This window comes from Pelodiscus sinensis, chromosome 9 (genome assembly GCF_049634645.1).
Source record: "Pelodiscus sinensis isolate JC-2024 chromosome 9, ASM4963464v1, whole genome shotgun sequence".
Classification (NCBI taxonomy): domain Eukaryota; kingdom Metazoa; phylum Chordata; order Testudines; family Trionychidae; genus Pelodiscus; species Pelodiscus sinensis.
In genome coordinates, this window is record NC_134719.1 from 14515942 (window position 1) to 14542613 (window position 26672).

The following is a 26672-nucleotide window of genomic DNA, read 5'->3' on the forward strand; positions in this document are numbered from 1 at the left end:
TGGTCTCCATGTTGCAGTGTTTGATGCTCTTGTACATCTCCTGCGCTCAAGCCATTGAGACCCTTGAAGAAACATCCAATTCTGGGTGGTAAAATAGACAGGAGATTATGATGTCTAACAGCTTATGAGGTAAAAAGAGAGATCAGTTAGCCATGGGCCTGAATCAAAATCCTAGACCTATACAGATCAGCTTGGCATCCAAACTCTGCAGCCCAGTCCAATGTCTGATATTTACACAAACAAGCGCAGCAAGTTTAAGATGATACTTCAACATACAAAAAGTTGCAGTATCCACCAGTTTCCTCAATCTGACGCTGTGTCTAGACTGGCCAGTTTTTCCAGAAAATCAGCCGCTTTTCCAGAAAAACTTGCCATCTGTCTACACTGGCCTCTTGAATTTCCGCAAAAGCACTGACTTCCTACTGTAAGAAATCAGTGCTTCTTGCGGAAATACTATTCTGCTCCTGTTCGGGCAAAAGTCCCTTTTGTGCAAAGCTTTTGCACCAAAGGGCCAGTGTAGACAGCTCAGATTTGTTTTCCGCAAAAAAGCCCTGATCGTGAAAATGGCGAGCGGGGCTTTTTTGCGGAAAAGTACGTCTAGATTGGCACGGATGCTTTTCCGCAAAAAGTGCTTTTGCAGAAAAGCATCCGTGCCAATCTAGACACTCTGTTCCAAAAATGCTTTTAACGGAAAACTTTTCCATTAAAAGCATTTCTGGAAAATCATGCCAATCTAGACGCAGCCTGAGTGTATAAACCAAACACTAGCTGGTTTTACTGTTGTGAGTCCCTCAAGGACAGGGAGAAAAGACCCAGGTTTGATGCTATTTGTATGTTGTTTAGGGTAATATGCACACTATGGGTGCATCTACACTTGCTCTCTATCTCAAGATCAGACAGCTGATTCGAACCAGGAGTGCGCGCCGGGATGCATTAGTTCGAACCAAAGCCCTTGGTTCGAACTAACGTTATTCCTCAAAAAATGAGATTATGATGAAAAATGAGGAGCAACGTTAGTTCGAACCAAGGGCTTTGGTTCGAACCAACGCGTCCCGGTGCGCACTTCCTGGTTCGAATCAGCTGCGATTCGAACTAGCGTGCTGGGTGAGATCTTGCTAATGAAGCATGGGATATTTAAATCTCCATTTCATTAGCAATTTCGGTACACTACATTTGCATCCCTATCTTGATATAGGGAGCAAGTGTAGATGTACCCTATAATATCAACACACATAAGCAGTAGGTAACGTAATGCAGGCATAGAACAAGCACAACACTGTACGTGAGCCATGTGAGCTGACATGTTGGATCAGTGACACTGCAACATAAATCTCTTCCTTTTTACATTTCTGCTCTATTTCTATATTGTCAGTAGTTGAGAATGAATGACAGGGGATGGATCACTTGATGATTCCCTGTTCTGTTCACTCCCTCTGGGGTACCTGGCATTGGCCACTGCCAGAAGACAGAATAATGAACTCCATGGACATTTGGTCTGACACAGTATGGCCGTTCTTATGCTCTCCCAAGATACATTCTCCTACCAGCATGCAAAGGATTTTGTACTTCACTTCTGTTCACATGACTAGGAGAGATGCTTCGCACTCAGGCTATGTCTACACAGCAGTGTTATTTCCGAATAAAGGACGTTATCCCAAAATAACTTTGTGAGTGTCTACACAGCAAGCTCGTTATTTCAAAATAATTTTCAAATGGCCTCTCATTCTGAAATCTGTAACCCTCATTGTGCAAGGAATAACGCCTATTCCGAAATAGCTATTTCAGAACAGGGCATGTGTAGACAGGGCGGGTGCAGTTATTTCAGACTAGGGGGCCTTCAGGCCTTCCCACAGGTGTCCTGCTGGCCACTCTGGCCACACTCATCAAAACACTGTAGTTCCCCATCCCCGGCAGCCCTTCAAGCTGCAGCTACAGGGGAAAGGGCTTGTGGCTCATGGCAGGACCTGACAGTCATGAGCCATGCAGCAGCTGCCAGACTAGCATCTTTGGGTGACATGAGCTACCCTGTTGCTCCCACTGAGGCTTCCATGGCTACAAGGGAGCCAGCAACCAGTTTCCAGGACCCTGCCTGGGGACGGAAAAGGCACACACCTTTCTGGTCTGGTGCAGAGATCCTGGACTTCAATGAGCTCTGGAAAGAGGAGGCAAAACTCCAGGATCTCCACATCGGGTGCAGGAATTTGGACGTCTGTGTGTGGATGGCTGACAGCCTGGCCACCAAGGACCACATACGTACCCAGGAGCAGGTGTGCATGAAGGTCAAGGAGCTAAGGCAGACCTATGCCAAAGCCAGGGAGCACAGCTCCTGCTCTGGGGTGGTACCGCAGGCCTGCCGATACTACACACAGCTTAAAGCAGTCCCTTCTGCCCTCATTGGGGACTCAGGGTTGGAGATAACTATTGTTGCCCTCCTGGGGGGCACAGCCAGTGGGGAGGAGGAGCAGCTGGATGAGGCCAGCACAAGCTCAATGCCTGCCAGCCAGGAGGTCATGCGCATCCTGGATGTCTCATGTGAGGTGGGGGAATGCCCCTCAAGTGAGTGGAATTGCTGTCCCTAGACACACAGGTGGAGGTGACGGGCAGCGAGGGGCAGCTGCACGCTCCTTGCTCAGCCTTCTCAAGGATCTCTGGGGATCACGCAGCAGCCTGTGCATGTGGAGCACCACTCCAGTGCACGCAGCCCCAGGAGGCAGCAACAGAGGACCCCTGTGCTCTAGCTCACAGGGTGTCTGGAGAGACCTGCCTTACTCCCGACACCGTCCCACCACAATTCACCACACACACACACACACACACACACACACACCCTCTCTCAGGAGTGCCGCACATGGCACACAGACATGCCCACACTCTCGGGGCAGCATCTGCTACTGGGGACAGCTCAGTGAGGTGCCTCCCCTACACTCTGCCCCCCTCTCCTTCAGTGGCCAGGGATACAAGTCCTCTCCCTATGGAACACTGCCACTGCTGGACCCAGAGTGTGTGTGGCATGGAGGGAAGGCCAGCCGCCCCATGGTCCCCTCCTATCTGCAGGCTCCTGGTCTGGCTGGCACCTTCTCTTGCCTGCTTGTTCCTGGGACGTTGGGGATAGTGAGGCTCCCCATGGGGACATCTGTGCTGCCTGTGCAGGAAAGGGCCCACTGTCTAGGTCACAGATGGCTTGGCTTGAAGCACATCACCTTTGTCTGACCCGGGGCCTTTGGTCTTGGCTCTGAGATGAGGGCCAGGCTTCCTGCACAGTGTCTGCTGGGATGACTGCCCTTCTCTTTGTTCTCCACAGCTGGACTGGTTGTGAGTGGGGAGCGGTTGACATCTCCCGGGCCATCCTCCCGACCCCCTGTGATCCACCAGTGCAGGAGAGCCCACGAGGACCTCCGAAAGAGAAGCATAACACTGCCCTGCAAGCCCTACAGCGCTCCATGCACTGGCAGGACTGGAGACTCAAGGAGGACTTCCAGCTGCACCACAACACCTGGTGGGAGCTGCTTCAGCAAGGCTGAAGCGTCTGCGCAGCCTTCCACACAGTCATTGACCCTCCTGGTGGCGGCTCCTGTGCCAGCTCCCGCCTCTCCTGTTTATCCCTCTCCTCCCACCCCTCGGCTGCCAAGGGGCCAGCAAAAGAGGTGTTGGGATTCCCAGTCCCCAGTCCTGAGCCTCTCCTCCTCCTAGGGAACCCCACTCTGGCAGTTCAGTTCACCCACCTCCTTGGACAATAGCATGAGAGCATCTTACCTGCATGATCACGGCCCTGTCGGTCGATCTCCCCATGCCGAACTGGTTCCCGATGGATTGGTAGCTGTCCAGTGTAGTGAGCTTCCAGATGGCAATGACTACCTGCTTCTGAAGGGGGGATGGCAGGTCTCATATGGGTGTCCCATCACCGGAGGGCAGGGGCAAGCCACTCACACAGCTCCAGAAAGGTGTCCTTCCACATATGGAAATTCTGGAGCCATTGTTGGTTGTCCCACCGCTGCAGGACAATCTCGTCCCACTAGTCAGAGCTGGTGTCCAGTCGCCAGAAGCAGCAGTGCACAGTGTGCAGGGGAGGGCAGGTGGGGTCGAGCTGCATGAGCAGTGGCTAGAGAGTGGAGAGGAATTGCCCCACAAGGAGCTGGGGGGGCCTGTTCCTGCAGGGCCAGAAAGGCAGCCCACAGAAACTGCAGCAGGAGGTGCACCAGGACATATAAGTGCTGTCGATTGCTGGGAGGCAGGTTTGGCTCCATGGCTAGAGAGCTGAGGTGTCTGCAAGGGCAACCACAGCAGGCAAAGGAAAGGCTTTGCTGTCCCTCAAGGAGGTAGGCAAAAGAGAAGAGCCTGAGACACGGCTGTACAGGGAGGTCCCTTTAAGCTCAAGCCTCTGATCATCTCAGGCAGCAGCTCCAGGAAGAGAGGGCTGTCCTGATGCCCTGCCTGAAGTTCTGGCATGAAATGCAAGTCAGTGTCCAATGAGTGTGGAGGCTCTATTTCGAAATAGCTCAATGCTATTTCAATGGGCATTTGTTGTATAGACACGCTATTTCTAAATAAGCGATTTCCAAGTATTTCTTCTGAAATAGCTTATTCCAAAATAAGCAGGCACTTACAGAGCACGTCTACGCTAGGAAATTATTTCAAAATAACTAAATTCGAAATAATGATTCCCGAAATAACAACATCGAAATAGTGAGTTTCCCTCTACGGGAGAGCCTCGAAATTAGTCTGAGTCAGGCTCCGTTAATGCAGATGCACTCCCTCAACTTAGAACCCCAGGATGCAATGGGGAGTAATTAGTTCAAACTGGGGAGTTGTTATTTTGAAATAGCAGCGGTGGAGCATTCACACTAACCTTATTTCAAAATAGCTATTTCAAAAGAAGTGTTATTCCCAGAGGAAAGCACGAGTGCAGATTTTGAAATACCCAGCTCATTATTTCGAAATAACAGACTTAGTAGTGTGGCGACTCTGCTTATTATTTCAAAATAAGGGGGTGGGGGGCATTTTAAAATAACGCCCTAGTGTAGACCATGGCACAGACTTGTCATCCAATGCTAATGGGAATTATGTGAATGGGAATCAAGTGGAGAGTAGATCAGGCCAAACCATAGGCATTAGAAACTGCTTCAGGGCTTGCAGCTCTGTGCTCCTTTGGTACCTAACAGGCCAACTAAATCTTACCCTTTAGAAGCTGGAAGAAAAGGGAAATGGGAGGCTGTCATCCCTTTCTCATCAAGAATAGAATCAGCTGGACCAAATGGAGAAGCAGCTTACAGGTCTCTTTTCCCACAGCCTCTTGCGGTCTGGGTGTCTTCAAATGACAAATTCAGGAAAGAGTAATAGAATCCTACAACTGGAAAGGACCTTGAGAGGTCATCAAGTCCAGGCCCCTGACCTCATGGCAGAACAAAGCACCATCTTCTAGATCATCCCTGACAGATGTCTGTTAACCTGCTTTTAAATACCTCCAGTGATGGAGATTCCAAAACCTCCCCAGGCAACTTATTCCAATGTTTAACTACCCTGATGGTTAGGAAGTTTTTTCCTAGTGTCCAACCTAAACCTCCCTTGCTGCAATTTAATCCCATTGCTTCTTTCCCTATCATCAGAGGCCAAAGAAAACAATTTTTCTCCCTCCTCCTCGTAACATCCTTTTAGATACTGGAAAACCGCTATCATGTCCCCTCTCAGTCTTCTCTTTTCTAAACTAAACAAGCCCAGTTCTTTCAGCCTTCCCTCATAGGTCATATTTTCTAGACCTTTAATCAGTTTTGTTGCTATTCTCTGGACCTTCTCCACATCTTTCTTGAAATGTGGTGCTCAGAACTGGATGCAGAGAAATTGTGTGTATGTGGTGGGTTGAAAAAGAGGACAAACAACTAAAGAGAAAAGTCTGAGTATTATATGCGTTATCAACACCAGACAATAAAGTACTGAGATGAGCATTAAATATTGTACAGCAATAACCTGGGAAGCGCAGGCTGTGTGCAATGTCCTTTGAGGGTTAATTGTAAACTAAAAGTGGAACACCGAAGAGAAATGAAAATGTTGTTAGGAAACATGACAATGACTTGAGCCCTTAATTAAATGTCAATGGTATCTCAAAGTAAGCAATTTCCCATCGGATTATTGGAGAGATGTGAAATGAATGCTAAGAACTGCTTCACAGGCATTCATGGGCACACACACCTGCTTACAGAAAGGCAAAAGACAGTGCATAAATGTCTGGAATATCACATAAAATCTGTCTGGTAGAGCAAGCGGCGCAATTAAAATCCATCTCGCTTAAACGAACCCTGAGTGCAGGTCAAACAAATCTAATTTTTATAGTTCCTTAAGGAGATGTCTGTATAGGAGACAAAAGAGGAATACAGCAGCCAGGTTAAAAATCAAGATGCCTTAAAAATTAAATGTTCACAACAGTGCTACGGCAGGCTAGATAAATGATATATTGTGGGGGTGGTTTAAAACTAATTGATGAGTAATGGTGTAATGCATTCATAGCTACACTGATCTGTGATACATCTCGGTCCTGCTGAAGGGACACTTCAAGGAGAAAAATTGCTAACTCTTTTAACCTGATGGAACTTGGGGAAAAAATAGTTACTTCAAGTGATAAATTGGAAGGTTGTGACCCCCTAATGTACAGCTGGGTCTTGCGATGCAAAATCAAATGACCATTAACAGAATGGAATCCATGAAGGAATTAAAACAAGCATGATCCAGAGCAAAGGTTTCTGTGGTGAAAGGCAATGACACAGTCGCTGTCTGACTAGGGTTCATCAGCTAACCAGCAGTTTAATAGTGACATGATCAAATTTCTGAAAAACACCGAGCCATGGGGACAGCCTGGCTGTAGAACTGTTGTAATGAGCTGCTATGGATTTATATGACTTTAGAATGAAAGTTCATTCCATTTGGGACTGCAGGGAAAGTGTAATAATTCTTAGCATTTATACAGCAATTTGCCATCTATGTAGCAATTTACAAGTGCAATGCATTCTACAAACATTAACTAGTTCATAAATAATTCAGTGCTGAACATAATGTGGTTCTTGGGGGATTGGATGAACTTTTCCTCCTTAGTTTTGTCTCAGGCCCTCCTGGATTTTGTTCCCCTAGCTTTCCCTCTCCTAGTTTGGGGACTCAAAGCAAAAGTCAGCCAAGATTTGCTTGCTTTGCATGTCTAATTCATGAACAAACATGGAGGCCATACACTGGTGCAGCTTTGCTCCAGAACTTGGCTCGGGTTCAGTGAAGGACTCCTGTTACTGGGATATAACCACACTCCCGTCTGAGATAGAGTAGGTAGGATCCTCAGCAGACAGGAGGTGTCAAAGAGCAGAATATGTACAAGCTAGGGCAGGGGTGGGCAAAAGCTTCTCAGTGGGCTTTGATCCAGCCCTCAAGGCAATTACAGGCCCCGCCAGGGGGAAGTAGCTCAGTCCCACCCCCCATGCTGCTGCTGGAAAGAAGGCAGTGATGAGGCAGAGGTAGCAGCGCTTCCAGGCCTGCTCCAGGCTGCAGTAGCGGTGGCTTCTGGGGCTGGCCCCAGGCCACATGGCCATGGTGTTGGCGCCTCTGGGGCCAGCCCCAGGCCATGGTAGCGGCGCCCCTAAGGCTGGCACTGGACCGCTTGGCTACAGTAGCGGCACCTCCGGAACCAGCCGCATGGCTACAGTAGTGGTGCGTCTGTAGCTGGCTCTGGACCACAGTGCCTCTGGAGCACCCTGGAGCCACATGGCTGCGGTGCCTCCGGGGCCAGCTCCAAGCTGCATGGTTGTGGTGCCTCTGGGGGTGGCCTGTGACCATGGCACCTCTGGGCCAGTCCCAGATTGCATGGCCACAGCAGCGGTGTTTCCAGCCTCCAGGGTGGCCAGGACCTTGTGGTGGCAGCCGTTGCTTCAAGGGGGCACAAATCCAGGTACAGTTTTCCCTCATGTCCAGATCCCCGACCCCCACACCAATCCCATCACAGCAGCGTTATTTCAGAATAATGGATGTTATTCCAAAGAGCGTGTTTACACTATAAGCCTTAATTTTGAAATAATGCCCAGCTGGAGGACTTCTTACTCCAACTCCTGTAACCCTCATTTCATGGGGTATGTCTACACTACCCTCCTATTTCGAAATAGGAGGTTAATGTAGGCATACCGCAATTGCAAATGAAGCCCGGGATTTGAATTTCCCGGGCTTCATTTGCATAAGCGGGGCGCCGCCATTTTTAAATCCCTCGTGGAATGAGGAGTAACGGTAGTTCGAACTAGGAAGCCTAGTTCGAACTACCTAGTTCGTGCCGCGTGTAGCCGCGTGGCACAGGGTTCGAACGAGCGGGGATTTAAAAATGGCGGTGCCCCGCTTATGCAAATGAAGCCCGGGAAATTCAAATCCCGGGCTTCATTTGCAATTGCGGTATGCCTACATTACCCTGCTAGTTCGAACTAGCCGGGTAGTGTAGACATACCCATGAGGAGTAAGGGAAGCCGAAGGAAGAGTGTTCTTCCTTCAATTTCTTGTGGTATAGACAGCCATAAGCTGAATTAAGCTATTTCAAGTTAAGCCATGCAACTGACGTAACTCAAGTTGCATTACTTAATCCTTAATTCAACTTTAGCCCTGCTGTGTAGATATACCCGAAGTGACTGAAATGGAGTACTGGAAGCCCTACTGTGGGAAATGTTAGTAATGTAGCCCTCATGGTCACAGAGCTATTTATTGTTGTTGCAAGGTCATTACAAAATTAAGCTGGCCTTACCATAAAGCGAACTGAAGCGGCCGCCTCAGGTGCCAGACTGGGGGGGTGGGAGGGCACTACTAGGACCCAGAGTGTAGAAAACTGTGTCTGCTGCTGGTGCATATGTATTCTCTTTGCTCTAGATGCTTAGAGATGGTGGAGTGCCATGAGAGGAGTAGAACAGGAAGAAGGCAGAATTGAGACTTTTCAAAGTTTTGGCCCAAGCGAGGGGGCCTCATCTGAGCTCCCCTCCTCAGGTACCAAAATGTTGTGGGCCAGCCCTGTACAAAATAAATGTGACAACAACCTGCAACTGGAAATAACACTGTGTGCCATAATTGATACATAGGCTTCCCAGGAAAAGCTGTGATTAAAAAATTAAAACCACCACCGAAGTCCTTAGCTTTGCTCACTATCGCTGAACAGGTTCTTTTAATAAGCAGGAACATGATGACAGAGATAGCAATCTCACAATGGTGACCTCCACCCATTAGCAAGGCTTCTGTTTTCCCAGGTTTGAGGATGTGTATCTATAGCAAGAGCACATCGATTGGGTAGTAGCCAAGAGAAATTCCTCTAAGATAAAATAACCTTACAATGTGAAGGAAAATATGTGAAATTTGTATTTTTATGTTTTTCTTCTTGTAGTCTGTGGTAATTACTCTAGACAAGTATCTATATAGAATCTGCTGTTCAGTGTGTTTTATGCTTCCCCCACTGTGCCTAATCCAAAGTGATTCTGAGCCTGCTACAGCTGCTTCTCAGAAGACATAGGTGTTCAGCTCAAGGCTGTAGAGGCTAAAACTTTAGCTCTGGAAACCCTTGGTTCAGCTCTTTAAGGGGGCAGAAGACATTTTTCTGGTTTTCAAAATTCTGAAAATTGAAATTTTGTTTAAATTTCAAAATGTAAAAAATTCCAAGGAGGTGTGGTGGTTGTTACACATGCTAGAAATTCACGATCACAAGTCTGTCTGGTTAATTAGTAAATATTTATACATGAAGTGATACATGAAAAATAATGCCAATGGCTCTGAAAGGAGAATGTGGATGGAGTGCTTTTATTCAAATATTGCAACAAGACTAGCATAACATCTCCCCTGCCTCCTCAATAAAAGGTGGGTAAGGTGGTCTTTTTGTAAAGCTTAGCGTTGACCAAATGCTTCTTGGATGTTCATTGTTTTTAAGCGGAAAGTGCAAACAACATAGCTTTAGTTGAAATTGTTATCTCACAGTTGATTTAAGAGCCAAACCATACATACACAGAGAGGAGAAACTGAGTAATCTCCAGTGGTGGACACATCCAGTTACGCTAACTCTACCATCCGCTGGAAGAGATTACGGTAGTATTTTATGAAACTCAAGTTGTTCAGTGAAAATGTTTGTTCTGAACATCTCAATTACATATGAAATACCCAGTTGGAGGTCTCTTGAAGGACTGACAAGAACAGGCAAGATAAAGTACCAGGATATACATCGGGCTAAAAGGGAAACCGATATTCTTCTTCAGTGGAGGGAAGGATAGTGAGCGAAAGAAAGAGAGAGAGAGAGAGACTCTCTCCTCTATTGCTTTACCTTACTCAGTATTTCTTTTGTGGATCAATACAATCCAGATGTGTAATAGATCAGGTTCTGGATTTTCAGATACAGTCCAACAAAATTACACAACCTAAAACAGATTAGCACTCTATTGAATTTCTAAGCAATGCACCATTAGTGTTGTTTTGGGCTTCTTCTTTTTTTACCTGTTGCCAAATATTAGTTGTGGTGGTGTTTTCAATCCAAGGAACACGCTTTCTTCCTTTACTTCTTCAAGTTTTCTGCTATGATATTTTCTCCCTTCCTTAATAATATTAAGTTTATTGATGTCTGTAGTCTGCATTTGAATCAGGGATGTTCCATACTGTTCTTTTCTACATCCTTTGAAGTACTGCTGAAGCTGATAGAAAGCCAAGTGGAGTTCATTTGAGTCCCAAAGTTGCTGGCTACAGCTGCTCAGAAAAAAACCCAACCAACTATGAAGATAGTAAACCAGGGGAAAGAGAGAGAGGAGGTGATATGTGGAAGGGAAGCTCATCCCCTTAAAAATCCAGACATGAGAAGTGTGAAGGAAGTACTGATCAGTGACAGTTAACTTGTGAAAGTAGAAGTTTGTTCTTTTCTTTTCTTAATTAATCAACTTAGATTGAGAGCTCTTAGGGGCAGCAGTTCTCTTTGTTCTGCATTTGTACAGCACCGACCACAATGGGATCCTGTCAAGACTCAGGATGCCACACGCTACTGCAAAACAATAAATAAATAATGTAATACATGCACATGTGTGCACACACTATATTCACTGGAATTTTTAAAGAAATCCCTTTTCCCTTGACTTACAAAAGGAAGCTCTAGTGGAATGTAACTAATGCTCCCTGTCTGTGATTTTGTGCACTATGTTCCATTGTTGAACATTTTTGCAAGTTATAGGGCCATAATTTTCTATTTCTGATCTAGAAGTCTTATATATACGAATATATTTTGTAACCCATATAATTAATCTGTTATGAGGAAGGGTGATGGTAAGTTAAATAATTCCCATGTTATTTTGTTGCTTGACAAGAACCGTAATCAAGGAAAATGCTCAAATACTTATAATTTGTGTAAACAGCAATTACGGCAATTCTTTATAATGATGAAGTTGCCATTCTCCCTATTTCCAAAATTAATCAGATTTAAAGTCTCCTAAAATAAGAAAGGCTGCAATTTATTTTCTTCCTCGACATATTTTTCCTCCTTCATTACCACACTTCCCAGTTAAGGTTAAAATAAAAACACTGCAAAAAATATTTTTGGTATTTATGACATTTTTGTCTGCACTATTTATTTCACTTTCATTTTTTCAGACTGATTATTGCATTAAGGGGCTGAGTAAAGCCATTAGGGTTTATCATTGCTTCAGAAAGAAAAGCTTTATGATCCAAAGATTAGCTTCTGGAATGTGATTCTGAAGAATGCTTAAAGCATTTCTCTTCTGCTGCTTGTGCCTGACGCTGGAAGGAGCTCTGAATCTGTGACTGCCTTGTATGTCAAAATGCCTTTAATTTTTGCACATATCATGTAGTTTATTTTTCATAACTAAAATATTTTAAATTGTTGATTGCATTTGCTCCACATTGATTTGTAAAATGACTGCTTGCTTGTTATCTCAAAGCAAGAATGTGAGTGGGAAAGAATCAATTGTGTGTAGGCTGGTCAGTTTGAGGCCGATTACCATAACTGTGCTGATCAATAAATGTTCTTGATGTTAATACAAAGTGAAGAAGCTAAAAAAGATCACAATTCTTATAATGGAGCTCAGCAATGAGCTTGAGCAGATGCAGCATTCACCAGTTAACTTCTTGTCTTATTTTTCCTTCCCCTGCCTGAAGCCACTTTATAATATCAGAATATTTGCTCAGAGAAGGTGTTGAACTAGAATTGATATCTTTATCGTTCTAGGACACCAGATCCTGGACCCTCACTACAGTCACTTTGCACTTCTCTGACAACTGTAAAACTAGCAGAATCAGCTCCCTGAAACCTTTGCTGGTTTATATACCATAGGGCATGTCTACTCTCCAGGGAAGATAGATGCTGCCGTGGTCGATCTCCCGGGGTTTGATTTAGTAGGTCTAGAGAAGACATTCTAGATCGAACTCAGAGGGCACTCCTATTGGCACCGATACTCCTACTCCTTGTGAGGGGTTAGGAAAGCTGATGGGAGCTTTTGCTCCCATTGACCTCCCACTGTGTGAATAGAGATTTAAGATACATCAACTCCAGCTATTCAATAAACATAGCTGGTGTTGCATATCTTAAGTAGACCTTCCCCTCCGATGTAAACCAGGCCATAGTGCACAAATGCCTCTTCCCAGGACAGGGAATGTTCTCTGGTAAAAGCAAGCATAGCTACTGAGTTTTCTATATCATTACAGTCCCTGGTTTTTAGATCAGGCCGTTGAGGCCATAGACATTTGAATTTTAGCATAATCATAAGGTTGTCATATTAACACCAGAGATCAGTCTAGCCCTAAGTTTAAGTTAGTTTTACGATAGCTTACAACTGCAAGTGTCTCCTTTCACCTGGTCTTGCAGCAAGACCAGAGGATCTGGTGCTGTGTTTTTAGTTTCTTTCCCATATATAAGTTGTGATTCTTATCTCTTGTGCAACAGTGTAAATGCAATGAAGATTCACTCTATACGTGAGATCAGAATTGAGCCCATAGCATTTAAAATTGTTTTTTTTAAAGCCCTTGAATTAACATTCAATATTGTCTTCCAGGCTCCTAAGCAATACATTCAAGCTGGAAAACAGGTGGTGTTAAATTCATTACAGATTAAGCAGAATTTGCTGGATCCATACAATACTTCTTACTAGCCTTTCTGTAATTGTTGTATTAATGTCCTTGGGACTGTAGTATTTTCTGTGACCTCTTACCTATAATGTATATCTAAATAAGAGAGAAATAGCAACAGGTTATAAAATTTGAATACACACAGAACAGATTTCTAATGAATATCTGAATATTCTTAAATGCAATCATAAAATACAATTTAAAAAAACCAAAGCCTTTAGCTCTTTCTCTTACAGCCTTTCCCTTGACATGTTTTGGGGAAATCTTGGCCTAATTTAGGAGGAAACCCCATAATTGTCCCTTAAAAGTTGAGTTAAGTCAGTGTAGATAAAGACACAGGGCCAAATTCTGCACTGGTGTAATTCCATCAGCTTCAGTGATGTTACATCACAAATGTATTTGGCCTGTGGTATACAACTTGTTCCCTTGAGTCAGGCCTCTTGGAAGCAGTACTGTATTTTAATTATAAACAGACAATTTGTTTTGGATTGAATACAGAGCATGAAAACTTAACTTCTATGCTGTAGGAACTCACTACGTACATGGTGATTTTATTCCTATGTCTTCACTGCTTTTTAGTTTAATTGTCCAGGATTTGCAGGTGGCTAAGTGACCTTACAAGCTTCTTTTTTTATGTCTGAATGAGCCCCAGTTGTATTTAAGATTTCAGAAAATTATAGTGCTGGCAGAAACCATTTGCTGTACGTCTTGCAAACAATTTAGCCAAATGGCAGTTTATTATTTGCAAGGATGCTTTATATTTCAGTTAATCACCTAATCACTAGAAGAATTTTTTTTTTATAAGCTAACAGATGTTGTCGAAACTCTAACTTGAGACTCTGTTCACAAGTGCCCGAATACAAAAAGTCATCACAGGAAATGCATGATCTTCCCTGAAGGGGGAAAAAAAAGTCCCCCAGTCACTAAAGCAGTTAGAATGCTGTTTGAAATGCATCAAAGCCTTTTTCAGCCTCTTTTCTGTTTAACCAGATTTTGCAATCAAACAGTGGACAAATGGGAAATATGTGTTAAGTAGCTCTGATGTAGGAAACTTCCTGTAAAAAGTTAGAAATATATATCATTTATAGAGGGTATGTTTGAGGCAGATGGCAAGATCTTTGGATCATTCTTCATTACTGACAGGTTATTATGTTAGTACATTGTATGGTACATCAAAACCAAAATGACTGTTCTTCTTAGTGTATATACTATGGCTACGTCTACACTGCAGGCTTCTTGCGCAAAAAACATTTTGTGCAAGAGTTCTTGTGCAAAAGGTCTTCCACAAGAGTACATCCACACTGCCATGTGCTTTTGTGGAAGAGATGTGCTTTTGCACAAGAGCGTCCATGGCAGTGTGGACGCTCTTTTGCGCAAGAAAGCTTTGATGGCCATTTTAGCCATGGGCTTTCTTGCGCAAGAAACCCTGTTGCCTGTCTACACTGCCTTCTCGTGGAAAAGCTCTTGCACGAGAGGGCTTATTCCTCGTGGGGAGAGGAATAACTCTTGCGCTAGAAAGCCCTGTTTTCCAATGTTTTACTGTAAATTTACTTGCGCAGGAACGTGTGTGGTGTAGATGCTCTGCAAGTTTTTGCACAAGAACAACTGTTCTTGTGCAAAAAGCCTGCAGTATAGACATAGCCCATGTGTCTCAGATGGCATGTGGCCAGGATTCATCACCAAATTTGGTCTACTGATTGGATCATTAGCTTCCCTGCCCCAGGTATGGTACTTGGTCCATCAGGGATGGTACTCGGTCCTGCTGAGAAGGCAGGGGACTGGGCTCGATGACCTTTCAAGGTCCTTTCCCGTTCTAGGAGATAGGCAATCTCCATTATTAAAAAAAAAGGTAAGGAGGGGAGTGTGACATGATCACTGATCCATGCCCCACCCCGATAAATGTACCGACATGAGCTAGACATAATTTGTGATAACGGCCTGGGAAAATTTTGGATGAAAGTATTTTCCACCTTTTGTTGGTTTTAGTGCATTATGCAATTTAAAGAACTCAATCGATTTTCACAGCGTGGTTTGTGAAATCCATTCCCAGCTCAACAGCTTGGAAAACTGTAAAATCAGAGCCACATGCAAATATATAATATGATGTCAGCTGGTCCCCGAGTTACGAATGGTCAATTTACGACCGTTCGCATTTACGACCAAACCTCCCATTAAGCAGTCATAAAGGCAGTCCCGAGTTACAAATGCGACCCGCGCATATGAACAGCGTGGTCGTAATGTAACTCAATGGGGTCTGACTTACGAACATTTCGAGTTATGGCCAAGAGTTTGGTCTGTAACCTGTTCGTAACTTGGGGACCGGCTGTATAAAGCGACACAAACCAGGTGACTTGCGATTGAAGTGGCTAGAAGTTGCATGCAAATCTGTAGATTCACCATCCCATGGTTCATCTAGCATTGAGAAACAAGCTGAGACACCAAACTGCTGACAGCACTAGGTGGACAGCAAATGCTAGATCTTTCCATTGAACAAGAACATGTGGGGACCCACATGACTCAATTTTCCTTTAGATATGCTCTTACTGCACACTGGTGGACTATGATCAGGCCCTGTTTACTCAGCAAGAGATGATGGGTCATTTTGCTTCTGTGCAGCAAAAGCTGAATGAAGTTGGTTAGGTGACCACGTGTATGGAGATCGACAACCATGAATATGCATAAGGAGACAGTCAATCAAAGCATTAGTTCTACCTCCTGACGAGCAATGAGATCCTTCTCTGGTCTTGTGCTGTGATCTCTTCTTCCCTTTCCACAGTGCATGATGATGTAGCAGGCTTCCAAGAGGAGAACTAGCTGAGGAAAAAAATTCTAGCAGTTTTGAGGGCTCAGAAAGAAGGAATGGTGGTTGGTTTTCACTGGTGTTTTTAAGCCAGCCTGTTTGCTATCAAGAGCACTGGTTCTTGTAGCCTTTATACTGTGACTTGAATTTAAAAAAAAAGTCCCTTTGAATCCTTAGGTTTTGCATTCCATGGTCAGAGGAGGCCTGAAAACACACGTCGGTCAACACCTGGACCATGCATCATTGAGTAATGTGCCATCCGGCTACTGGTTAGGCTCCTCCCTAGAGGGTGGGGTGTAACAGTGAACAAGTGTCTGTCCAGGGAGACAGGTAGAGACAGACCATGTGTAAGATCTCATTGTTTTGGAGGATCTAGACATTTGTTGGATCAGTGCTCTGTTTATATCAGTTTGTGGTCTTTATATTCAAACTTGTAAATTCAGATAACTGAGCAGATGGATCTCACGTGTAGGTACTTAATCCTTATTTCCTCGGATAGAATTAAAACTGCATAAAGCGTTGGGGTTTCCCTTCTTTGTACCTTTAGTGTCTAAGAGCAAGTTAGATACATCTCTGAAAAATCCCTACAGGAAATGCCCTTTTTTCCCTGTGGTGCATTCCTACTATCTTACCATTCCACTCAAAATTCCTCTAGTTGTCTGACCTAAAGCCGTCAGGTGTTACTTCTCTCTTTTTTGCCTGTCTGCATGAATAGTTCAATGCTACTGATCCAGGAGGTGTATCATGCTAGATGCTCCCCAACCTATCCCTTGTGTATCAGGACTAGCCCACTTCCTGGGATTAAGTCCATAATAACCCCAGTCTCTGCTGGTAGTTTCACAAACTGCCTGAGTATGCAATTCTCAATGAGCCTTTATAAATTCTTTCTTCTCTTTAATTTTTGCCTGATTGTTATCCCAATCAATAGCTAAGTAATTGAAATTCTTCATGATCAAAGACCTAAGCTTTTTACAGGCATAACTTACCAGTAAAAGGGTTTTCTTAACTGCTTCCCTTCTGTTTGTAATTGCATTGGTTTTATGTCAGTTGCTCATGTGCATAAAAAGGCACAGCAAAGCTGCAGATAGTTATGGATACAAAGCCAAACAGCAAAAGTTGCACAGAGCAAACAAGATACTTATTTTCTGTATATGCAGAACTTGGAGTATTCACTTCCCTGCTAGATCTGGAAAGACAACGGGACACATGCTTAGCATCACTACCTGCTTTGAACACTGCCAAGCAATTCTATAGCCACTTTTACCAACCCCTTGAAGCTTCCACATCTGTAGAGGAATATATGGTTAGTGTAGAGTTGTGTTGCTGGTACTGTCACCCTGCTGCAGGGACGTGACTGAGGGAAATGGGCATGGTCGTGTGAAGGTTTGTGTGCCTTGACAATCCCTGATTGCTGGAACAGCTCTCAAACTGCTTTGGTTTGTATTGAAATTCTGACAAATGGAGATGAGTTCTAGGATGTGGGAGTCTGTGATGAGGTTTGCCGACCCCCTCTAACATTGGAGTAGGGATGGGAAAGACTAGCTTATTGGATAGTCGACATGCTAGTCAACTAGTCTGTCAGAAAGAGGCAGCAAGGGAGGTGGGGAAACAGAAGGGGATACTTCGAAGTGGCAGTGCTGCCTGGAGCCGGACTCTGGGCTCCACCCTGTGCTGTTGCTTTGAAACGCTGTGTGCAGCCCGGGACCCAGCAGGTGTGTCTCCAAACTGTACGCAGCGTTTCAAAGCAGAAGCACCGTGTGGAGCCTGGGATCAGCTGGGGACTCCCTCATTGACCCCGGGCCTCATGTGGCACTGCCGCTTTGAAACACCACGCTTCAGGCTCCTCACAGTGTTTCAAAGCAGCAGCGCCGCATGGAGCCTGGGATTAGCTGGAGACTCCCCCACTGACCCCAGGATCAGCTGGAGTCCCCTAGGGCTGTTGCTACACTTCAAAGGCAGAATTGCCCTACTGACTATTCAATTAGTCAATAAGTCGATATTTAACATCCTTACATGAAAGGAGAGGTGGAGGAGCATCGGGCCAAGAAGTCTCTGCAGCTGCCAGATGTATTCCCTACAGAAAATCTGCTTCAAAAGGGAGCTCTGGCAGTCAGGTGGGGGAAAGAGTGAGGGGGTGTTGCGTAAATTGCTAGTTTCGTCCCCTGGAGGCTAGTTCAATTTGCCTCAAGAAGAGAGTCATACTTTCAGGCTGGGTCCTACTCTATTTTATTGTTTGCAAACAAGTTCGGCCGAGGAGCTCAGTGCTCAAAGCAAGGTCGACCTTGAGCATCGCCTGAGCTGAAACTTTTATAGATTTCACATTCTTTCTGGTCAGCGTGTCGCAACGTGATTGGTCACTGCAAGTTTACTCAGTTCCCTGGCAGAAAGTTTAGCAGCTTCTAAGACATGCGCAATCAGCTAAATGATACGTGCTGTTTCGAGCTTAAGCAATGGAGGGGAAGAAGCACGTTTAGTTTTTACTACAGGGGCACTGGCTGCAGGAAGGCAGGCTGGCAGTAGCTGCTGAAGCAGAACAATCGAGGGGGAGAAGACCAGGATTGTGAGCAGGACTTGTCTAGAAGAGTGGAGGGCTGACCCACTTAGCAGATGCCCGTTCCCTCCTTTCATGTGGGGCTCTAAATTACTGAGCCTGTTCCAGGAGGCTGGGGCAACATCCCCAAACTGAAGGGAAACAGGGAAGTTAGAAAGAGGCCTAGGGAAGGCTGATCTGGAATAGCAACCAAAGGGGTCTGAGCCACATTTTGCCTCTCCCCCCTTGGCCCTGGGCCAGGACCCAATGCAGAGAAGGGCTCAGGTCTCCCTACTCTCCCTCCCCCCCCCCAGGCACAGCGATCCAGGAAGACTCCAATGTGGAAGTGATAAACAGGGCGTTGGCGTCCAGGTCCACTGAAATGCCCTAAAGAGCTGGCCCACGACTTGGAGAGACTGTCTGGATGTAGCCTGACCACTTGACTTGCTGGCCCTAGAGTGAAGCCTGCCACTGGGCCATAAAAGTGTCTGAAAGCCTCCATGCACATCCCCACCTATCCTTTGGTCTTGCAGTGAGTACAGTCTGGTCAGATTGCATGATCTTGCCTAGTGCCTGCATTGGAGAATTGTGGACTTGAGTGGCTGGTTAGTTAGAAGGTGTAGTTCCTGCCTATATGCCTAAATGTTGATAATTTTTCAAGGGATTTGTTTGTGATAAAGGGTCAGATCCTGCAAGCAGTCCCTCCAATGTAGCTCCCATTTACTCTTGAGGTGGGTCCCCTTAATCAGCCTTTCCATCGGCGCTTCTGTGGGCAATTTTGCTCAGCCAGTCTGCAGATGATTTTATTACTGATACATAAATAAATCTGTATGCACATATGTAGTCTTGCAGTGGTAGTCTCCACTGACAATGAACTGCAGCACTAACGGGCTACATCTACACTGGCATGAATTTCCGGAACTGCTTAAAACGGAATAGTATTCCGTTTTAAGTTTTTCCGGAAAAGGAGCATCTACATTGGCAGGCTGCTTTTCCGGAAAAGCGTCCGTAGCCAATGTAGACGCGCTTTTCCGGAAAAGAGCCCCGAGCGTCATTTTCGCGATCGGGGCTTTTTTCCAGAAAAGACTACTGGGCTGTCTACACTGGCCCTTTTCCGGAACAGTGTTCCAGAATAAGGACTTATGCCCGAGTGGGAGCAGAATAGTTTTTCCGGAATAGCGGCTGATTTTGTACAGTAGAGCATCGTTGCTTTTCCGGAAATTCAAGGGCCAGTGTAGACAGCTCGTAGCTTATTCCGGAAAAGCGGCTGATTTTCCGGAATAAGTGGCCCAGTGTAGACACAGCCATGGTGTGATTTTACACATACGTAGTGGGATTTTTAGTTCTGATTTCAGGATTGGACCTTTAATCCCCAACTTTTCCTCAGGCACACTAGGGAGTTTTCATTTTTCCTTTTTCTTCTAGACTAAGTCATTTATCTCTATGCCACCTTTGACCTTCCTCTTTGATTGCAGTTAATGGAACTGTCACCTTTATGTCCTCATGTTCCATTTCTCAGCCTGTCTGGACTTTGGCCTCTAAAGGTTACCACTGTTAGTGAAGTAATATGATTAAGTGAGTCCTTTTAGACAGATTTATGCAGAGTTTCTTCTCCAGCAAATGTCACATCTAGTCTAGTTCTATAAGAGAGTATTTCAAAGATGCCAAATGCCGCTGAAAAGCACTAAATTGTTCTTTAGAACTGGTTAAAATGACTAGGGGGCAAGATGACAGCAAGCCTGATTTACACGAGGATCTGCCCCCACTACTTTGCAAGAGTGGTTTTCTTTTAATAAAGAAACAAAGAAAACAGAACTTTTCTTCTATATTAGAAAGAAGAGATTTCATTTGTAACCATGAACTTGAAAGGAACAGTGATGTATTTCAAGAGTGCCTATCCATGGGTGCATGGATCGGCATTCACATTGTACTCCCTGCTAGTATCTGGACTGGACTGGGAAAGCTAATGATCTAACCAGCAGACCAAATTTGGTGATGTAACCTGGTCATGTTGTGCATATGCTCTGAAGTGCTTATCCATAATCCACCGAGGTTGGCAAGATTTTGAAAAATAAAGGGTAAAACAGATCTCATTACTGGTTTTCCTGAGTTATACCAGGTGTAACAATCAAAATAAAACAAAATTCAGTTGTCGTGCATGTCTTGCAGTACATTAAATGCCATCTTGCATAACAGAGGCAAATATCTATAGTATATTTTATGATTGGATAGTTACATTTTGAGATTCTGGAAGGTTCAGTGCACACACACCTGTGCTTGCTGGATTTGACATAAAACAAAAATATAATAATATTATGCACTGATTCCACCTCCCAACCTCGGATAGAATGGTCTTTTTAAAACCGTAATTCCTTCAGTTTCATAGAGCACTTGGTGTTGTCAACTTTTGTGATTTTATTGTGAACCTCACAAAAATTGGTGTTTTACTTAAAGCTGTAGAACTGGAGTTCTATGACTATGTGAGAAGCTTAACTTTCATTAAAAATGTTTCTAGCCTCCTAATTTTGAAGAAAAGCTTGAAAATGTGGCTCAAATGCACCCTACAGGTATGAAAATCGGAAGACAAATAAACCCAGATATTTTTATAAAAATCACGATTTGTAAGACAATCTCATAATATTGTTAGATTTGGTTCATGATGGTTGAATGTGTGATGTTGGTAACACTAAAGATATTGTTATCTCTATTTTATATATGGGCTTACAGTCAAACTTTCAAAGGTGGCCCCTAATTCTGGGCGTCTCCATTTTGTGGGTGCCCAACTTGACTTTCCTGGATATGTGAAACTGGGCACTCAGCAAATGAAGACACCAGGAGTGAGCGGTGACTCTTGAAAATATTAGTCTTAGTTTTATTACCAGTGAGTAATTCAGCAGTCAGAGTTGAAGGAGAGAGATCTTTATTAACAACACTGAAAATCCAATATTCTATGGAGAGCAAAAGAGAGAGAGGGAGACCTTGGTGGCACATTAAACTCATTGGATAGTTTCAAGATTTGTTCTCATTTGCAGAATGAAATAAATAAATTAAAAGTATAGAAATATTGATTTGTTCCCCAATAGTTTGATCGAAACATATTTTAACATAATGAAAATGTTTAGTTTTTGTTTGTCAGACTGGCCTTATTTATGTTGAATTAATTTGGCATTAAACTGAATTTAACAACTTGGCACATTGCTGCATTTCAGGACTCTGGCAGCCCCATTCTTCCCTCTGGGGTAGATGCCCTGGCTGTCCTACATCTCCCATGAGCTCCAAACAGAACTTGAGCAGAGTGAAGTCTGCATTGCATTATGGGAGATGCAATCTTTCAGACAGCATAGTTTGTAGGCACTAATGGGGATAAAAATCCCACAGTTCCTATAAGGCAATGTATTGATAAGGAAATGCAGTTTTATTGAACTTACTCAAAGTCAAAACACAGGGGCTGTGTCTAGAGTGGCCAGTTTTTCTGGAAAATCAGCCTCTTTTCCGGAAAAACTTGCCAGCTGTCTATACTGGCCATTTGAATTTCCGCAAAAGCACTAACTTCCTACCGTCTTTTGCGCAAAAGAGCCAGTGTAGACAGCTGAGATTTGTTTTCTGCAAAAAAGCCCCGATCGTGAAAATGGCGATCGGGGCTTTTTTGCAGAAAAGCGTGTGTAGATTGGCATGGACGCTTTTCTGCAAAAAGTGCTTTTGCGGAAAAGCGTCCGTGCCAATCTAGATGCTCTTTTCTGAAAACTTTTCCATTAAAAGCATTTCCGTAAAATCATGCTAGTCTAGACGTAGCCAGGCTGTGTCTAGACTGGCCAGTTTTTCCGGAAAATCAGCCGCTTTTCTGGAAAAACTTGCCAGCTGCCTACACTGGCCGCTTGAATTTCTGCAAAAGCACTGACTTCCTACTGTAAGAAATCAGTGCTTCTTGCGAAAATACTATTCTGCTCCCGTTCGGGCAAAAGTCCCTTTTGCGCAAAGCTTTTGCGCAAAAGGGCCAGTGTAGACAGCTTTTTTGCGGAAAAGCGCGTCTAGATTGGCACGGACGCTTTTCCGCAAAAAGTGCTTTTGCGGAAAAGCGTCCGTGCCAATCTAGACGCTCTTTTCTGAAAATGCTTTTAACGGAAAACTTTTCCGTTAAAAGCATTTCCGGAAAATCATTCCAATCTAGACACAGCCACAATGTTTTTGGCCAGTTCAAATTAAATATTTAAATTTTAGTCATACTGATCCAAAATGAAATAATCCATTTAGAGCTGCCTAGGAAAGTCCAAGCTCCAACCCCAATCCCCAGCTCCCCAGCCCTAAGACCCTGCTACACCCCCAAACCTCTCATCCCTGACCTCGCCCAAAGCCCACACACCCAGCTAGAGCCCATTTCTGTAGTGGTCTTATGAGGTTACAGTATTGTAGCTGATGGTAGAATTTGGGCTGCGTTATAATTTTATCAGTATTTTAAAGCCTACTTCTCCTCTTTCAATTTTTAAATAAAAGAGAAATATGTCTGTCCTAGTGACACAAAAATACTTATATCATTTGAATCCTTGACAAGGCATAACACACACCTGTGCTTCACCCAGGAGTGTAGCTTGACAGCTATATCTAACAACCAGCAGCAGATCCTTGTAAAAGAGTTCAAAACGAAGTACTATAACCAGCTCCGGAAGGAAAAACACACAGCACGGATCTTGCTGAGTGCTCAGCTGATTCAAAGACAGAAGGGAGAAAATTTCAACCAGTTGTGGCTGACGTTCAATGCACCAATCAGAAAATGCATTACAACTGTGCTCCAGCCAAGAGAAGAACATGAGGCTTTCCGGCAACTGCTAGCAGTCAGGAAATTGCCCTGTCAGGAAAACTGTGGTTTCTTTAAACTGCTGTCTGCGTCCCCACTGCTAGCTAATATCATATTTCAATTTGGACACGTAAGTGACCACTGTTCTCCAATTCAAACAATAATTAGCTGTGCAGCAAAGTTATAGATCACTAATGCAAACAACTCAGGATTTTTTTGGGGGGGCAAACATGTGCTGCAGGCTTTTTGCTGTTGTTCTGCTCTTAGTTCAAACCAGTGAGTTTTCAGCTCTGCAAAACAGAGGGCCCCTGGGGTACTTTTAAAGGCTTCTCGGTAAAAATGCGGTGATGATTTTTCTTTTGTAAAAAGTCAAAATGTTAATTGTGTGATGCTTAGAGAGAAAATCCAATGTCACTGCAAACTCTGATAATGTTTTCTACCTGGTCTGTGCATTTACTCCACCTTCTTTTACAACACCGCCTTCAGTGTAATATGGAGCACCTGCTTGATGTCCTCTGAATGCAGTGTGACAGTCTGTTTTAGTGAATGACTCTGTGGACTGTGAGATTTAATTAAAAAAAACAACCCTCAGATTGTTTTATGCCTTCCTCATATAAGATGTTTAAGTTTAAACCAGTATACAATATAAAATTCAAATACTAACAAGGGTTGGGGAGAGATTGCTTATCTGTCTGCATAACTGGAAATTATTCAAAGTGAAAAGATTTTTGAAATCATGGATGTGAGCTGTTTATTTCTTGCATGTATATTACTCAGGTTGGACTGTAAAATTAAACTAGATTGTTCTTAGCCAGTTTCAACATCCTGATGTCGTGCACCTAGCAAGATGAGTCAAGATGATTCAGGTTGTCATTTCCCCAAAAATTGTTTTTATTGACATTTGCTTAAAACACAGCCTCCTTACTGGGTGTAAGCTAATTGACAGTAGGCCTGATTCTGATATTTACTGAGCACCCTCATCTCCAATTGATTGATTTCAGTCAGAATCAATAATGATAGGAACCCCAGAGGAAGTCCTCCACATTTGGGGTGTGTGTGTATGGGGGATTTGGCTCAGTATGTCTTTAACCTTCACAATTATTTCTGTTAACAAAATCTGATATCCGAATAGTACTTCATATTAAGTTATCCTCAACTTGTTCCTGGTGTGTAAGTTGTGGCAGTTAGTTTTCAGCAGATATTAATTTCTTTGCAATGTTGCTTAGTAGATCCTTCTGATTTTGGGGGAAACTCCCAGCAATATGTTGCTTGTATATTGGTTCTAGTAGGATTTTCTTCTGAAAAGTGGAAACAGTCTGACACCTGGTTATAGGCATAGGAGCTGACGGCTATTTCATAAAATTAACCTGATAAGCCTGTAGCTGGAGACAGTTTAGAAGAAGGAAAATCTAAGGGAGTAGGATGAGAGAGTGCGAGATCTTGCTGAAAAGCTTAGAAAGGGCTGGGGTCCAAGATTTCTCCTAACTCTTAAAAGAGGTTAGTTGTTCCATCAGACTTCAATTTTCCTTCCTCCTGCATTTCCATCCTGTACGACCAGTCCTCATAATTTAGTAAAATATATGATTAAAACAATGCTTAAAAAGGGCTTTCCAAACACTTACTAGTTTCCTCCCTGACATAACACACCCTGGGATATGGGACAGAGCCCTTCTATTTCCCCGAAGCTTGGAGGTAACCCTCTATTGGATAGCTCCCACTAGTTTGGGATCTAAGATTTTGAGCTGAAATTAGTTGTCAGGATCAAAGGAGAGGAAACTAGAGCAATATGATGCCCATTGGATATGGAGCCTCACTTGCTTCTACGGTCCATGGCAGTGTTCTGTAGAACCTGGCCAGAGGAGACATGCCTGCGTGTTTTTGAAGAGCTGATCTTTTAGAAAATTATGGTCGCTTTGGACAAATATCCATCTTCTCTCCCAATGAGTGGCAGGTCCTCATTCTTGTGGCTTCTCTGTAATTCCTTTGCTTCCTTGTCCTTTTTAACAACCCTTCCATACAAATCTACCACTATTGGACCCATGTTCTCTCAGTGTTAGAGATGGAGCTCTGATTCTGGCCTACTTCTGAGCACCTAAAATTTTATCGCAGAAGAGAATTATTATATTCTGGATCCTCGTTTTACACTTGGGTCCTTCTGTGTATTTTAGGGTGGTATGCTACTGCCCATCACCATAGTTTCTGGGGTATAGATTTGCAAAGGTATTTAAGCATTATAACACTCAGCTTCAAATTAGGTCTCCAGGCTCCAGTGCATTGCCTGGGAGATGTAGGTGCCTAATAAGTCTCAGAAGCCAGCAAACTCATCTGGGAGCCTCATAAGTTAACCAGCTGTGACATGCAGAGAGGTGATCTAGAACGATCTTCGAAGCTATGTAGGTGCTGGACTGACTGGTTAAGTGAAGGTGCATCCCTCCACTCAGGAGTCTCAGCTGTGAATGTCTCCTGGGCTATGTCTACACTGGTGCAAGAAACGTCCACACTGCCATGTGTGAGCTGTGCTTTTGTGCAAGAGCACTCATAGCAGTGTGGACGCTCTCTTGTGCAAGAAAGCTCCGATGGCCATTTTAGCCATAGGCCTTTTTTGCACAAGAAACCCCTGCCGAGCGTACACACTGCCCTATTTTATAATGATTTGCTGATGTAATTAAACTTATGAGGCAAATTCATCCCTGATCTAACTACGTTATTTTCACTGGAGTTATGCCAAGAATGAATTTAGCCCATGCGTTGTCTGTTTTCTCGCTCCTCTTGTTACTGAGAAGGGAATAAGAACAACGAACACATTAAAATTCAGGAATCTGTCTATTTTGTAACTGTTTCATTGACTTTGTTTTATCCCTCCCCCTGTATAGATAAATTAGTCATCACAAAGCACCATCCTTTTCAAAACTGGTCCTTACTACCAGTAGGCTGCCCCCTGTGGAGCTGTGTTACTTAGGGTTTCTTCTCACCTCTTGGCCAATCTACAGGTTGCATGGAGCATTCAGACTGTAACATATCTTTTCACACAATAACCATTAAACCAGCATCTCCGATCTTGGTTCCAAATACACCATCATATCGCATAGAATAGGTTTGATTGCCAGCCACACTGCAACAGCTTTCCTAAGCATGAAGTGATATTTCATAGAATCATAGAATCATAGAATAATAGGACATAGAATAATTTGCCTTCCCCTTTCCTCCTGGCTCCTGGCCACAGCTCCTTAGATAGTGGCTTCATGCCGCTTTTGAGATTACAGGGGAACAGGAAAAGAGATGTACTTAACACAGCAGCCAGTGGAGCAGGGCTAAGGCTGAGTGTGTTATTTCTTCCTTGGGAGACAGTGATGGAGAAAGAACCAGGGGCATGCAAGGCCAGATCAGTACACACCCATAGCTCTAAAATATAGTATCCTCTCTCTGGTCTTCATCATTTAGTCTCAAAGAAC

At 44.0% G+C, this 26672-nt stretch overlaps 1 protein-coding gene across 10 annotated transcripts in view; it reads left to right on the forward strand.

The window, feature by feature from the left end:
* FGGY (FGGY carbohydrate kinase domain containing) overlaps window positions 1–26672 on the forward strand; it is a 318624-nt gene that overhangs the window by 81371 nt on the left and 210581 nt on the right. For 6 of the 10 annotated variants that reach the window (XR_012905875.1, XR_012905871.1, XR_012905879.1 and 3 more), the window contains exon 1: window positions 23212–23350. The exons of 1 other annotated variant lie outside the window; for it this stretch is intronic. The gene's annotated coding sequence lies outside the window, so the exon portion shown is untranslated. Of the gene's footprint in view, window positions 1–22996; window positions 23351–26672 lie in introns of those variants that run through there. 3 more of the 10 variants (XR_012905877.1, XR_012905873.1, XR_012905876.1) reach the window with 3 other exon arrangements.